This window comes from Lepisosteus oculatus, chromosome 14 (genome assembly GCF_040954835.1).
Source record: "Lepisosteus oculatus isolate fLepOcu1 chromosome 14, fLepOcu1.hap2, whole genome shotgun sequence".
Taxonomy (NCBI): domain Eukaryota; kingdom Metazoa; phylum Chordata; class Actinopteri; order Semionotiformes; family Lepisosteidae; genus Lepisosteus; species Lepisosteus oculatus.
Window position 1 is genome coordinate 11261084 of NC_090709.1, and position 12544 is coordinate 11273627.

The following is a 12544-nucleotide window of genomic DNA, read 5'->3' on the forward strand; positions in this document are numbered from 1 at the left end:
GTATATCTTTATTAGTAGCTGTATTACAAGTAATGCATATACAGTCTTTATTATAGTTAGTTTTCAGTTATCCTGGGGAGGGAAGAGAATGGAAATTAAGGAAATAAAAATTTAAAGGGCTTTTAAGTCTTCAATGTGTTCTGTCATAGCTGTGTGTTGTCATATCTGGGTGTTAATTTAGTATATTTGTTGTATTATTTATTGTGATTTGACACTACACTTGTGTTTCTCAGGAGAAAGCAGTAAGATTTTTTTTTATTTGAGGGTACAGAAAATTGTATTGTACGGCCAAATGTAAGGTTACATTAAGAAACCCTTATTGTTACCTTTTGCAACGTTATTTATTTAAGACGGTTCTTCGGAATAGTGTCCCTTACGTATCTGTGACTGCAGTCCAACAATAACGGTGCTGAAATAGCCGGAATGTGTGGGAAGAAGATGGAGATGGAACAGGAGGCTTATTCAGTCGATAGAAAGGTTGTGTCGGAATGAACACACTACGGTTATGGTATTGGGTTTAAGAGCATTACGATCCTACAGTCTCCTGATCCATAATCAGATGCGTTATCCAGTGCACCACTGGCCCTTGTACCGCATTCCTCAAGTGCACCACTGTGAGCTTGCACCACTACAATAATAAATCGCCCCAGTCCAAATTTTCTCAATAAGGTGCATGTTTTCTATGTGTATTTAGTTAAACAGTCTTTCATTTTGTCTGTTTTAAAAATTGCATCTCTTAAAAACAGACAAACGAGTTTATGTGTCGCGCTGAAATTCACACATGAGGGAATTCAAACGAAAGAAATCACAGAAAAGATATCGCGCTTAAAAAGAAATCCAGAGTGCAGACACCGGTGATAGAAAACAGAGCTTCATACGATGCATGAGATGCTTTACCTCTGAACTAAACTCGGCTCTTTAATCGTGTTAGGAAGAGTGAATAGCCAACAGTGTACATTTTAAAAATCAAAGCAAGACAATGAGACAAGAAGAGAATTCGGAACACGAGCCTCTCTTTCATTGTTTAATGAGCTTTTGATGAACGCCTAAGTGAAAGACAAATTCACTATTTTCACTTTGTGATTAAAAAACACTTTTATCACACGTTAAACACTCCTGATGGTGTCGAATAGTTCTCTTTTCTACCCTCATCATTTGAGGATCCCCAGCTAAAATATCTTTTTAAACTACAACAAAATTGCAATATTTTGAATACTATTTAAGTTTACATAGTCACATTCCCGGTGATATTGACTTAGGCACTCAACTATTAACTTCTTGTAGTTAGCCAAAAGTTTGAAATCTCTGCAACTATCAGGATGCTTAAAGACATCCAAAGAAACCCCATCATATTTAGGGGAGATGGTGTTGAGGTCAGATTAATTTGAAATGCGTCTCTGGGGACTTTTGATTTACCAACGTTATGTTTAACTGAAGGATATGCTGACTGACTGTGCCATAGAAACTAACGCACATTACCTTTTTTCTACATTCACAGGTTTTTGACTAAAGACAAAAAAATCATTTTTGTTTCCTTGCCAGCTGGCAGTAATTCCTCTGCACTGACAAAACAGATGAGTATTTTATCTTTCGCAATTTGTATGGATTTTTTTAAAAACAAGTTGCTCCAAAAATTAAATGAACACTTCCATTAAATTTAATGTAGAAGCATGTTGCTGTCCATAATGATAAACTGTGTGGCAAGACAGGCACCACTGGGACTCAACCCCAGGATCTCCTGTTTACTAGGCAGGCACTTTAACCAACTAAGCCACAGCATTCTCGCATCCTAGTGTTAATCCCGCATCAGCAGGGTCAGCTTGTCGGCACGCCTGTCTCCATTTGGTGGTTTGAGCTGACGCTGCCATGACGTTCCCATTAAATGCGACCGAGAATACTCCAACCGGCGCGCCGCTACGCCTGCTGTCGGAGAACTAAGCCACGGCACTGGCATCAAATATCCCTTTTACAGCCACTTGGACACATCTCAATTGCTCTGAGACACCTGTATCCAGTGTGCGCTGAGCCTGCTCGCTGAGAAAAGTGACGAGAAATGGCTTATGTCCAAGGAGTTCAATATGCTTTTTATGTTCAATGGGGTGTCCACTACAGCTAACACTGAAGCGCAGCACAGGCTCTGTGGTTTGACATCTCACAAATGTTGAAATTGTAGGTGGAAGAGGAAAATTACCCTTGAGTATGGGGAAAGAGGCAACTCATGTCCGGAGGGGGCTGAAGTGTGTATGGAGGTGGCCTAGTGGTTAAGGCAATCTCCTCTTAATACATGATACTCTGCACAAGTAGGTTTGAACCCCATTCTCCTCGAGGAAGGGCTTTGACACATTTTGACCTTTTTAAACTTGGTGTGCTTTCGTTTTGTTTCTTCGCTCCTGTCCTACAGCAGTAATATTTCTATAGGTGTATGATCATGGTAGGCTGACAGCAGGAACACGTGGCCCACAAGCAGTGACAATATCAGAGGTGTCTGCAGTGTGTTGGTTTGTAAGCAACGATAAAATAACTTGACATGGAAGCAGGTGTGCCTGCATTAATACAGCTCCATCGAGAGGAAAAAGTAACACAAGAACCGACATAAATTCAACAGCACGTTTCTGCAGCTGAAAACAGAACATACTCCACGTGATGATTGAGCTCACAACCTCGGTATAACTCCACTATAAAAGCACCACAACCTGACCAATTGCGCTACTGGAGCAGCACAGCACAGTAGCACATTTTCCTCAGTGCACTCAAACAGTGCTTCTTCCCTAGCCTACCAGCTTCAAGACTTTTTTAAATTGATCAAAGATTCATTGGAAAAGGTTTGTTGATGGGTCAGGTGGGAATCACACCCAGATTCACTGCTTGCAAGGCAGCTATGTTCATCATTATACCCAGGACTGGCGCCAGGGGAATGATCTGTAGGGGGGGGGGGGAGGTCTGAAATCCTGAGGGGGGTAGTGATATTTCGGTTTAAATGGAGCCATTGCAACCATCCAAGTGAATTCTCGCAAGCATGCCACTGATTAGTATTTCATGTTAGAAGATAACGACAAGCAATCTGGTATTTAGTGATGAAGAACAGTTCCACGTTCATCAGAACTCACGTGATTATTTTTGCCTGGAGCATCAACCATATGTGTTCATTTTTGCAACAACATCAACGGTAACGAGGTTCTGAATCATTAAGAAATCATTGTAAAACCAACAGAAAGTAGAAACTTCTATAACTACAGTCCTAGTTATATAACGATTGTAAGTATAAGGATAAACTACTGCAAGGCATTGGTCCACCTGAGCAAATAAGGTCATAATAATGTTGACACCCCAAAACATAGACACTATGTAACGTGCTGTTCCTGGACAGATAGCCCTCCTGCACATTAAACAGTCTGATGTAGTAACTGTGAATTCGGGGTTAGTGTAGTTATCTGACCATTGACAATTTATCCAAAACTGAGGGGGGTGGGACTGTTCAGTTGAGGGGGCGATTTTGGCATGCCAGTAACATTTTGACAAAACGTCCAAGAGTTACGAAAACACTTACTTTGTGTATAAAGTACATTGTGTACACACTGTAAGTTCAGAACGCGAGAAATACTGCTCAATATGGGATCCTGTCCAGGAATATCAGGGCTGTAAGGGGGTCAGATCTATAGATGTAGTAAACACATTAGTGGAGACAGTGTGTCTGCCCTCTGTGTGAGAGCCAGACAGGAAAAATAATCTGTGGTCTGGGAAGAAGAGACCCTCGTTGGAAGAGCGGTGCTTCTCACAGGAGAGAATGAAAAAAAATATTTTTCTCCTTGGGGGAATTAAAAGCACTTATGGGGAGTGGTGTGATGGTAGTGCATCTGATACCACATCAAAAGGTTGTGTGTTCAAATCATGTTGAGATCGGATGATGTATGTTCAGGTTCAGCTGGTGCCGAACCCAGGAATTAGACCATGCCGTTTGGTTTTATCTGTACACCACATAGATAATCTAAATGAAATAACAGAGCAGTACAGGACACGCATTCAGGAAATTACACAGCAAGTCATTTTGAACATGACAAGAGAAAAGGCACACTGCACATCCGTGAAACATCACGTCCGACTTTAGAGACAGTTACATCACAGAATGGAAGTTTCAGGCCCCTTTTTCATTACAGGTTCAAACTAACCTGAAAGTTACAGAGTTTTAGGTCACTTTTGTATTAAAATGTGTCTGAAGCCTATAAATATAATTTGCCCTTTTTTAAATTGTGGATGAAATCCAATCCCATGTACCAAGACCTTACAGTATATTCATGTTAATTAAAATGACTAATGCTATTGGACATTAGCTGGTGCTTTTTGTAACGATTTGCTATTTCATGCTGGAAAGAAGGAAACCTGACCAACGTTTGCTTTCAGGTGCGGTTCATTCACATAATGGACTTCTATTTCTGAGTAGCCTGATTTAAAAACACACGAACCTGGTAGAAGTCGAACCTCCAATCTCATGATGCAAAATCAGACGCGTTATCCATGAAACCACTGGCCAATCATGTAACTGAATTGCACTATGGTGAGTTCAGCACTGCAACTAGTAATTACTAGTAATAGTAATAATCCCATCCTAAATTTCTAAGTGAGAAACGTGTTTTCTACATTTTTATCAGTTTTAAAATATCATCTCTTTAATACAGACAAAGGGTTTGTGTTTCACTTTGAAATTCTGATTGATTTAGAATTCAAAGAAAAAGATGCTTTCTTCAACAACGCAGTGCAATTATGACATCTTTCACTCTACTTCTCTCTTGTAGTAAAGCAGACCTTGCAGTGTGAGCATTTACTCTAGTAAATTAGGTCATGTATCATGTTAAATCACTTCTTCAAAACAAAACATTCCTGGTGCACGTTTTCTCCATGAAAAAAATACATTTTTCCCTTACATGATTTCTCTTTTTTTTTCCATCAGAGTACAGAAAGAAGAAAAAAGGGAAAAGCAGTGTCGCAAAAAAACTCCATCGCCCTTGGGAGATGTCAAGCTCATCGGATATGAAAAGTGCCCAATAAAAGCAATTTCTTTTCATTTATCTTAGCGTCAGGGCTGCTATTGTGTGTAGAGGAGGCAACTTGCTCAGCCAGCAGACTCACCGCTTACTGAATACAGGTATGTTTTGAGTGTCATGCTGATCGTCTTATAAATGCAAAAGAAACTTTTAAAGCTGATAAAGTTTTCCATTGTAATTTGCATGTAGCTACAACGTCCCTGGAAGAGAGATTTTATCAGTTGCACGTAATCAGTATTTTTTACTTTTTGTTTAGTACTGGAAATATATATTTTTTTAATTTTTCTAAAGAAGATCTCAAGAAGTATTGCCAGGACCTACCTTTAGCATTCAATAGCGATATTAATGGATCAGAAATGTAAGGTAAATTGGTGATCTGAGCCAAAATAGTCCTTACACGCCTCCTGGAACAGTGTTCATATTCATAGCAAGTTATATTCTTTTTCAACCCCAAACGTTGCTATTGCATTAAGCTTTGTGTGACCATTAGAGGTTTCGGTAGCTTCTGGAGAGCGCACTCCAAACTGAAACCTATAAGAACATTATTCAAGACGCACCATGTCCCAGAATCATTCATCGGGACTAGGATTAATATCAATGGAAAGTACTTCAAAATAAAAGATTTAACTGAAATATTAAAAGAGTAGGAAAGCATTTAAAGTAGAAAAAAATCAGTTCAGATGATATTTAATTTTTTGAGAAATGGGCACATACATCAGCTCAGTGAGCAGTGCGAGGTGCTCTTCTGGAGATGATGTTAAATTAGTTAAAATCATGTGATAGTTAAAAAAGCTTAATACTTAGTTAAACAGCCAGCACAAATGGTTGCGTTTGTGATTATGTCACTTCTCTACTACAGCAGCGTCGGTAAAAGACCCTCTGAAAGCAGTAAGGCTCTGCACAGCTGAATTCGTTGCTATTTGGAGAAATCCACAAACTCGTGTTTTTCATGTGCTTTAAAAGACAGCCATACTCACCGACAAAATAAAGACACTGCTGCTGATTTTTTCCGAAGCACAGTTGACCTTTCTGAGCCAATTGATGAAGCTCACCCAATGAATACTATAGCAGAAGGTGGAGGAAAGTGCAACTTTATAACTATCACAACCACAGGAACAACTGCAAGAAGTAGAATCAATTTCCCATCGAATGGTGGTGTTGTCTGAGGTACGCGATGTGAGCGTGTGCAGAGAATCCCACAATCTCTTCAAAACTTGGACAAAGTATTTCTGATGGAGCGCTGTGCGCAAAGATTGAATAAGCTTTGCTCCTGCCGATGATTCTGCGTGAAAAAGCACAGCATTCAAGTTTCACAGACAAATGCACCATGCCTACTGTAGCGGCGAGGCTTATTAATAAGAAAGAATTAAGTGTTCTGAGCCTTCCCAAATGAGGCCCCATTTCTGTGTTCATCTCTGTGGTGCAGCCACAGAGAAACTATTCATGCAGGCTGATTTAAGGTTCCTGATAAGGACAGCTCCCAAAGGGGATGCACTTAGCTAAGCCTGGCTATCATGATCAATGGTCATCCATTGGTGCCTATCTGTCTAGGGAGTGCCAGTTGGACATCTGGACTGCATTCCTAAGTGTCAGGAGTAAGTGACTCATATTTCACCTTGATCAACCAATCAGGGGCTGGTAGGGCCGAGTAACCCACGTGGGACTCTGATGCCCATGGAACTTTCAGCCAATCAACGAGCTGAAGTTCCTCCAGGTAAAAACAGGCAACACAGAGAGCCTGAGAGATTCAGTAAGATTCAGGGAGATTCAGTAAGATTCTGGAGAGGATTCTGTGGACTGTTCTAAAGGGAATTCAAAGGAGAATTCCAGGGCAGGACGGCCCAGGAGCAGAAGGCTCCCAAGGGCAGGACATTCTCGCAGCGTGCCTCCTGACCATCCTGAGACTCAGCTCGGACAACCACGGAACGGCCAGTGTGTCCGAGTGCCAGAACTTTCCTTTGTTCTAAGAGTCTAGAGTGGAGGTTGCCAGAGAGTAACCAGCAGCAGGCCTCGTGAACAGGTCGGAACTGTGGACAGCTGAATCACTATTCAGAACTAGCTCTTCATCAGGAACGAACCGGTCCTCTTCCTGACTTTCTGGGACCCACAGTCATCTTTTCTCCTGTGCACAAACTTTGCTAGTTAAAGCCAACAGTGAGCATCAGCAGTGCACCGTCACAAGCCGCACAGCACAGCCTGGCACCGAGCCAGAGAGCGCGGATTGGACAGCAACAGCCTGCAACTGTTTGTTTGTGCCCGCAGGAGATCTGAATCCCCAGAAATTGGATGAGTATTCAACTTCACTGCATTACAGCTCGAGAATTCCATTGTTATCCAAACCAGTTGATATCAATTTAATTCCTAAGAGTTATGTACTTGTTTTGAGTATCTAATGTAGAAGTTGTAACCAAGTTCACTTTACGAAACGGTCTTAATGAATGATATACTGAACGTATGTCCTCTTGATATGTGTAACACTTTGTAACTGATTGAATATATATCTTTTGTATTCTGATAACCCTCTCGATAAGATCTGTTAGGTTTACATGCATATTCTATGTATTAATAAATGTATCCTCGTGTATTAGCACCTGTGTGTGTGCGTTGTTTGAGTTATGTCGCATGGTTGGACTATAAAGCCATCAAAAGAATCAACTTTGTGATTTACTGCTACAATAAATAATTGTCTCAGTAAATGCCCAAACCCTACAGAACTGGTGCCTTCAGAGAGCCACTACAGTTACATATTTGGCGTCCCTGAACGGCCAGTTTTTCTTACACTACAGAACCAATTTTAAAAACAATTGCGGCACACTACGATTCACACTGACTCAAAAGTGATCACGGCAGATGTTGTTCCCTGCATAATGCTGAAGGGACCAAAGAGCATTGCTGTTGGGAACACAAAATGAGGTTTTTTTATGCCTTGGTGTTAAGCTGACAAAGACTATCTTGAAACACCTAGTTCAGTCTCTCGACAGACTGCCAAGCAAAGCTTTTACCCATTGACGTCGCAATAGAAGGAAGGTCTTAACCCACCAACACTTAGCAGTGGCAAGATTCAAACCTAACCCAGCGAAGAAAATGGAGCACAAACCCAGCACTTAGACCACCCAGCCACACTCCTTACACCTTACTCTCTTGAGAACGTCGGGTGGGTTCAGCTCTTGTTGTGCGACGCGTGGAAATGACTGCATCTTCATTTTCCGAGATGTTTCCTATCACATCTTTGTCAGCTCTAAATAAAGTGCTTCTTTGGAGCAGGCTTCAGACCTTTTATTTTATTTATAAAGGAGGGCCATTCAGAAACATGTAATTCCTGTTTTAGAAATGCTTTGGGCGGTGTGTTTTATATAATGCACAAACAGTATTCTGATTGTATACTGTAGACCTGTGTAGCAATCATACTGGACGTGACTGGGATTCTGAAATGTTTCTTGAAAAGGTATTCAGGGCTGCTTGAATCTATAATAAAAAAGTGACCCGAAACTTCCAACCTTCCAATCACTGATGTCGCTCTCCCTAAACCTGTACGGGATGTTTTGCTGATGTGCAGTGTGCCTTTACTCCTGTATTAAAAACGACCTCTGTTGTTGGGCGGAGTTGAAGGAGAACTTACTGCACAGAAAAAGTACGTAACGATAAAATATTTCTGCGCGTGAAACACATCAATCGTTCAGCATTTCTAAAATGTTTAATTGAATTGACAAAGAAATCCTCTCCTTAAACTTCGAAAAGGATTATCTGTTGAGCCAGCAGGCGTAACACTGCAGTTGCCCGTTTCTCACAGGTGGTTGAAGTTGTGGATAACATTTAGCAGGTTTGGCACCATGGCTTAGCTGGTTAAGACGCCTCACTAAAAACCAGGAGACCCTGGGTGTGAATCCCAGCGGTATCTATTCGTAGACAACAGGCCACTCATTGTCAATATTTATGGAGCTTAATTTAAAGACAACGGGAGAAGCATGAGTTACAGCTTTCTGTAGCTGTTTTATATAGCGATGTATTGGTTGGCTCTGTGGCGCAATGGAGAGCGCATTGGACTTCTAGGCTTTGATAGAATGAAGTCATTCAAAGGTTGTGGGTTCGAGTCCCACCAGAGTCATGTATCATTTTGATTCAACCTTTCAAAATCCTCTAGGGATCAGTGTTGATCAAGTCAAATAAAGGACTTCTTAAGAGTCCACAGTTGAAAATGAACCAGCAGCCACAAGAAAGAAATTAGCACTGGACTGTGATCACATTACTCCTGTCCTGGACTCCTTGCACTGGCTTCCTGTCAACTTCAAAATCCTCATGCTCACCTATAAGGCTCTCCATGGCTTGACACCACAGTACCTGTCTGGGTTATCGCCCTACTCCCCACCTCACAACCTTCGCTCTTTTAATTCTGGTCTCCTATCTGTCCCCCAGTCCATCTACACTCTATGGGTGACAGGGCCTTCTCCTGTTTTGTACAAAAGCTCAGGATCTTTATTCCCAAGGATATCAGAGAGTCACCTTCTCTAAACTCCTTCAAATCCAGACTCAAAACCCTCTTCTTTAGAAGAGCCTTTAATGAACTATTCTTTACCCCTCTGTTCCTACTGTATTTAATACCACCATCTATTGTCTCCTCTAACTGTGTATTCTCATCCTGCTTATCTTGTGTATTTTTTAACTTTATTGGTTTCATTCTGTAAAGCACTTTGAAAAGCCACCTTTAAAGGCACTATATAATGTATAGATTATTATTATTAATACTAATAATGAACAGCGCATTTAACACTGAGCACATGCGGTCCTTCTTTGCAAAGGATTGCAAAAGCTGGGAATTAGCCTTTCACTCGTGTTGTTGAAGACCGTATCCTGGCTTTGTTGCAGGAAATGTCTGGATGCCATCACCGGATCAAGGAGAGGATCAGGGTTTTGGGAAGTCTTTTTGATGCCTGACACTGTGTGTTTCCTGGTTGTAACGGGTGTCATTCTGGACCTAAACAACAGAGAACACCGTTGAAATAGCTGAACTGCCTAGCGGACACTTTGTCGCCTTCTTCTGACCTGTATTTAATGCGATTCTCTGAAAACTTGGCACGTTATATCTGTGCTACCTTTATGGAGGGCACACTCATAAGAATCATAGATTCGATCACAAGCATCTAAAAATGAGCCTGAGAAAATGACATCACGCTATGAGGCTGAATGGCACAAATTCTCCTGTTACTTCTGCAGCAAATGTGTGTTTTTTGCTTCTTAACACTGAGATAGTTGGAGATATTTGGCAGCAGTGGGATTCCAACTCACACCCCCAAAGAGACTAGAGCTTTAATCTAGCTCTAAATTAAAAACTAGGTGACTTGTAATGGCTGGTAGGAGAGGAAAGGTATAAATGCTTCTTTTTTGGACAAAGTCTTTATCTTTTTTTTCACCAGTTGTTTTGATCAAATTATTGTAACGCAGTGCCATATTAAGGTATAATATGTACATGAACGTCATGTCTGAGTCGATGATGGCAGCTGAGTATCGCTGGAGGACAGTTCATCATGAGTGGGTAAGCCTGCATAATGAGGGAGAAGAGATCGGCCTCTCTGATGCAGTGTCCAGTGACACTAACCTTCTGTCCTACTGTTCTCTGCTAATGTAGATGGTGAATGTTTATTTAGGTGAATGTAAGGTTTCATTCTTGTAAAATATTTCCGAGCACTTTTTTTGTTGCTGAAAATTAATCCTGAGCATTTGAATGAATTCCGATATTGTCACCTAATTCCATACATTGTTTCATCAAACTAGAACATTTAGAGGAGGTCAATTGCATTTATGAATTGCATAGTGATAGTATTTCTTTCCATTTAAATACTTCAGTCAAAAATGTAGAGAAGGTGCTCCTGTTTTCACCATTATAAGAACTGTGATGCACCAGTAATATTTACTCTCATAAAAGTATTGTAATTGTATTGTTCTGTTCTGTAACAATCTTGAGTGACACAAACCTTCTGTTTTACTGCACTACACTTCTCCAGAGGCCAGTTCAGCACACAAGGATCCTCAGTCAAACAAACACTGCAATCGCTTGATAAACGCTTTCTCATCCTTTCTCTTAGTGTCGGTGCTACTATTGTATGCAAAGGAGGCGACTTGACAATGAAGAGAGTCTTCATGAAGGTGTGTGTCGGCAAGCTCTCCACTGTCAATTGACTGGGCTTGTGAAGAAATCAATCTCATTCAACAACCATACAAATTGCACAGCTTAAGGCACATGAAGCGAAATCTGTGAGCTGATTGACACAAAACAATGTCACTTCACATTATCTGCAAAGTTGTTTTGCTTGTCTGACCACCTCTTCCTACTTTACAGTGAGCACATATATTTCAGTTCCTTTCTCCCATGTGGAGATGTATCCACTGCCAAAACTGCTGTCTGATTATTTAAATTATCTGTAAAACTGTTACATGACTTCATCTAATTGTAAATTTATAAGACGGTCTGTGAGACATTTGTGAGAGTAGCTGAATCCCAGGGCTGGTATGGAATCACACACAGGCGGGTCTTCTGTGTGATCTGAGTCCCACTGCTCAGAGCTACAGACTGGTCAAATGGTCACTATTGTAGACACGACCATCGGACCATAGGCTACAAATAATCAATATACCGATCATAGTGTCACTACTGTTGTTTATTACATAAATACTGTATATAAATAATAAGATAATTCCACACTCATAAAACATTTATAAACATTTTGGGAGGCTGACATACAGTAAAGAAAGTAATGCTGAAGAGTTTGGAAGTCCTGGAAAGCGTTAATAGATCCTTCTTGCTTTCGACCTGGAACAGAGCCCACAACTGCCAGATCAGTGACCCCTGAGCCCAGTTCACAGAGAGGAGAACCAGGAGCTCTTCTATGTCTCTAAGAGGGCTGGGAGGAAAGATAAAAGGGGGAAATGTGACATGAGTCCAGGCTGTTCTGTCTGATATTGTTCATGTAGCAGCACTGATTGTCTGAATATCTTCTGGTTCTGGATTGTGAGGATAGAGAGCAGTACGGAGTTGAAATCCTGTCTGAGTGTGAGTCTGAGCTGTGAATCTCACTGAGAAGAGAATAATGATTTTTTATTCTGCCTGAGAATTTTCCTGAGAATTTTTTTCTTTTCCAAGTGGTGTTACATCCCCTTCAGATACTCTACACAGACTGCCAGAGAGAAGAGGATAGAGAGATGGACAGATAAGAGCACACACAGCAAGAGACACCGACGTCTTGATTTACTTTGAAGCAAGTGTTAATTTCTTTTCTGGAACAAGTTGTTTCTGAACTTCAAGAAATTCATACAACTTCTGAAAGATAAAATACAAATCTTGCTTCTCAGGACAGAAGAAATGCTTCCAAAAAATGCCAGTGATTTTTTCTCCTTTTAACGAAAAGTGGAGAAAAACAACAGCAGTGCAACTCCGTCGGCTTGATTTAGCTTAATACAAGTATTCACTTCCTTTTCTGTAGATTACAGCCTGCGAAAGATGAAATGAACTT

The 12544-nt window shown here is 40.8% G+C and overlaps 1 protein-coding gene, 1 non-coding gene and 1 pseudogene across 2 annotated transcripts in view; 2 read left to right on the top strand and 1 right to left on the bottom strand.

The window, feature by feature from the left end:
* LOC138242797 (zinc finger protein 271-like) overlaps nt 1–12544 on the bottom strand; it is a 683123-nt gene that overhangs the window by 564510 nt on the left and 106069 nt on the right. The gene's annotated exons all lie outside the window — the stretch shown is intronic.
* LOC138242769 (zinc finger protein 271-like) overlaps nt 1–12544 on the top strand; it is a 735173-nt pseudogene that overhangs the window by 165492 nt on the left and 557137 nt on the right.
* trnar-ucu (transfer RNA arginine (anticodon UCU)) lies at nt 9052–9144 on the top strand. The gene is made up of 2 exons: nt 9052–9088; nt 9109–9144. It is a non-coding gene; the product is annotated as a tRNA-Arg (tRNA).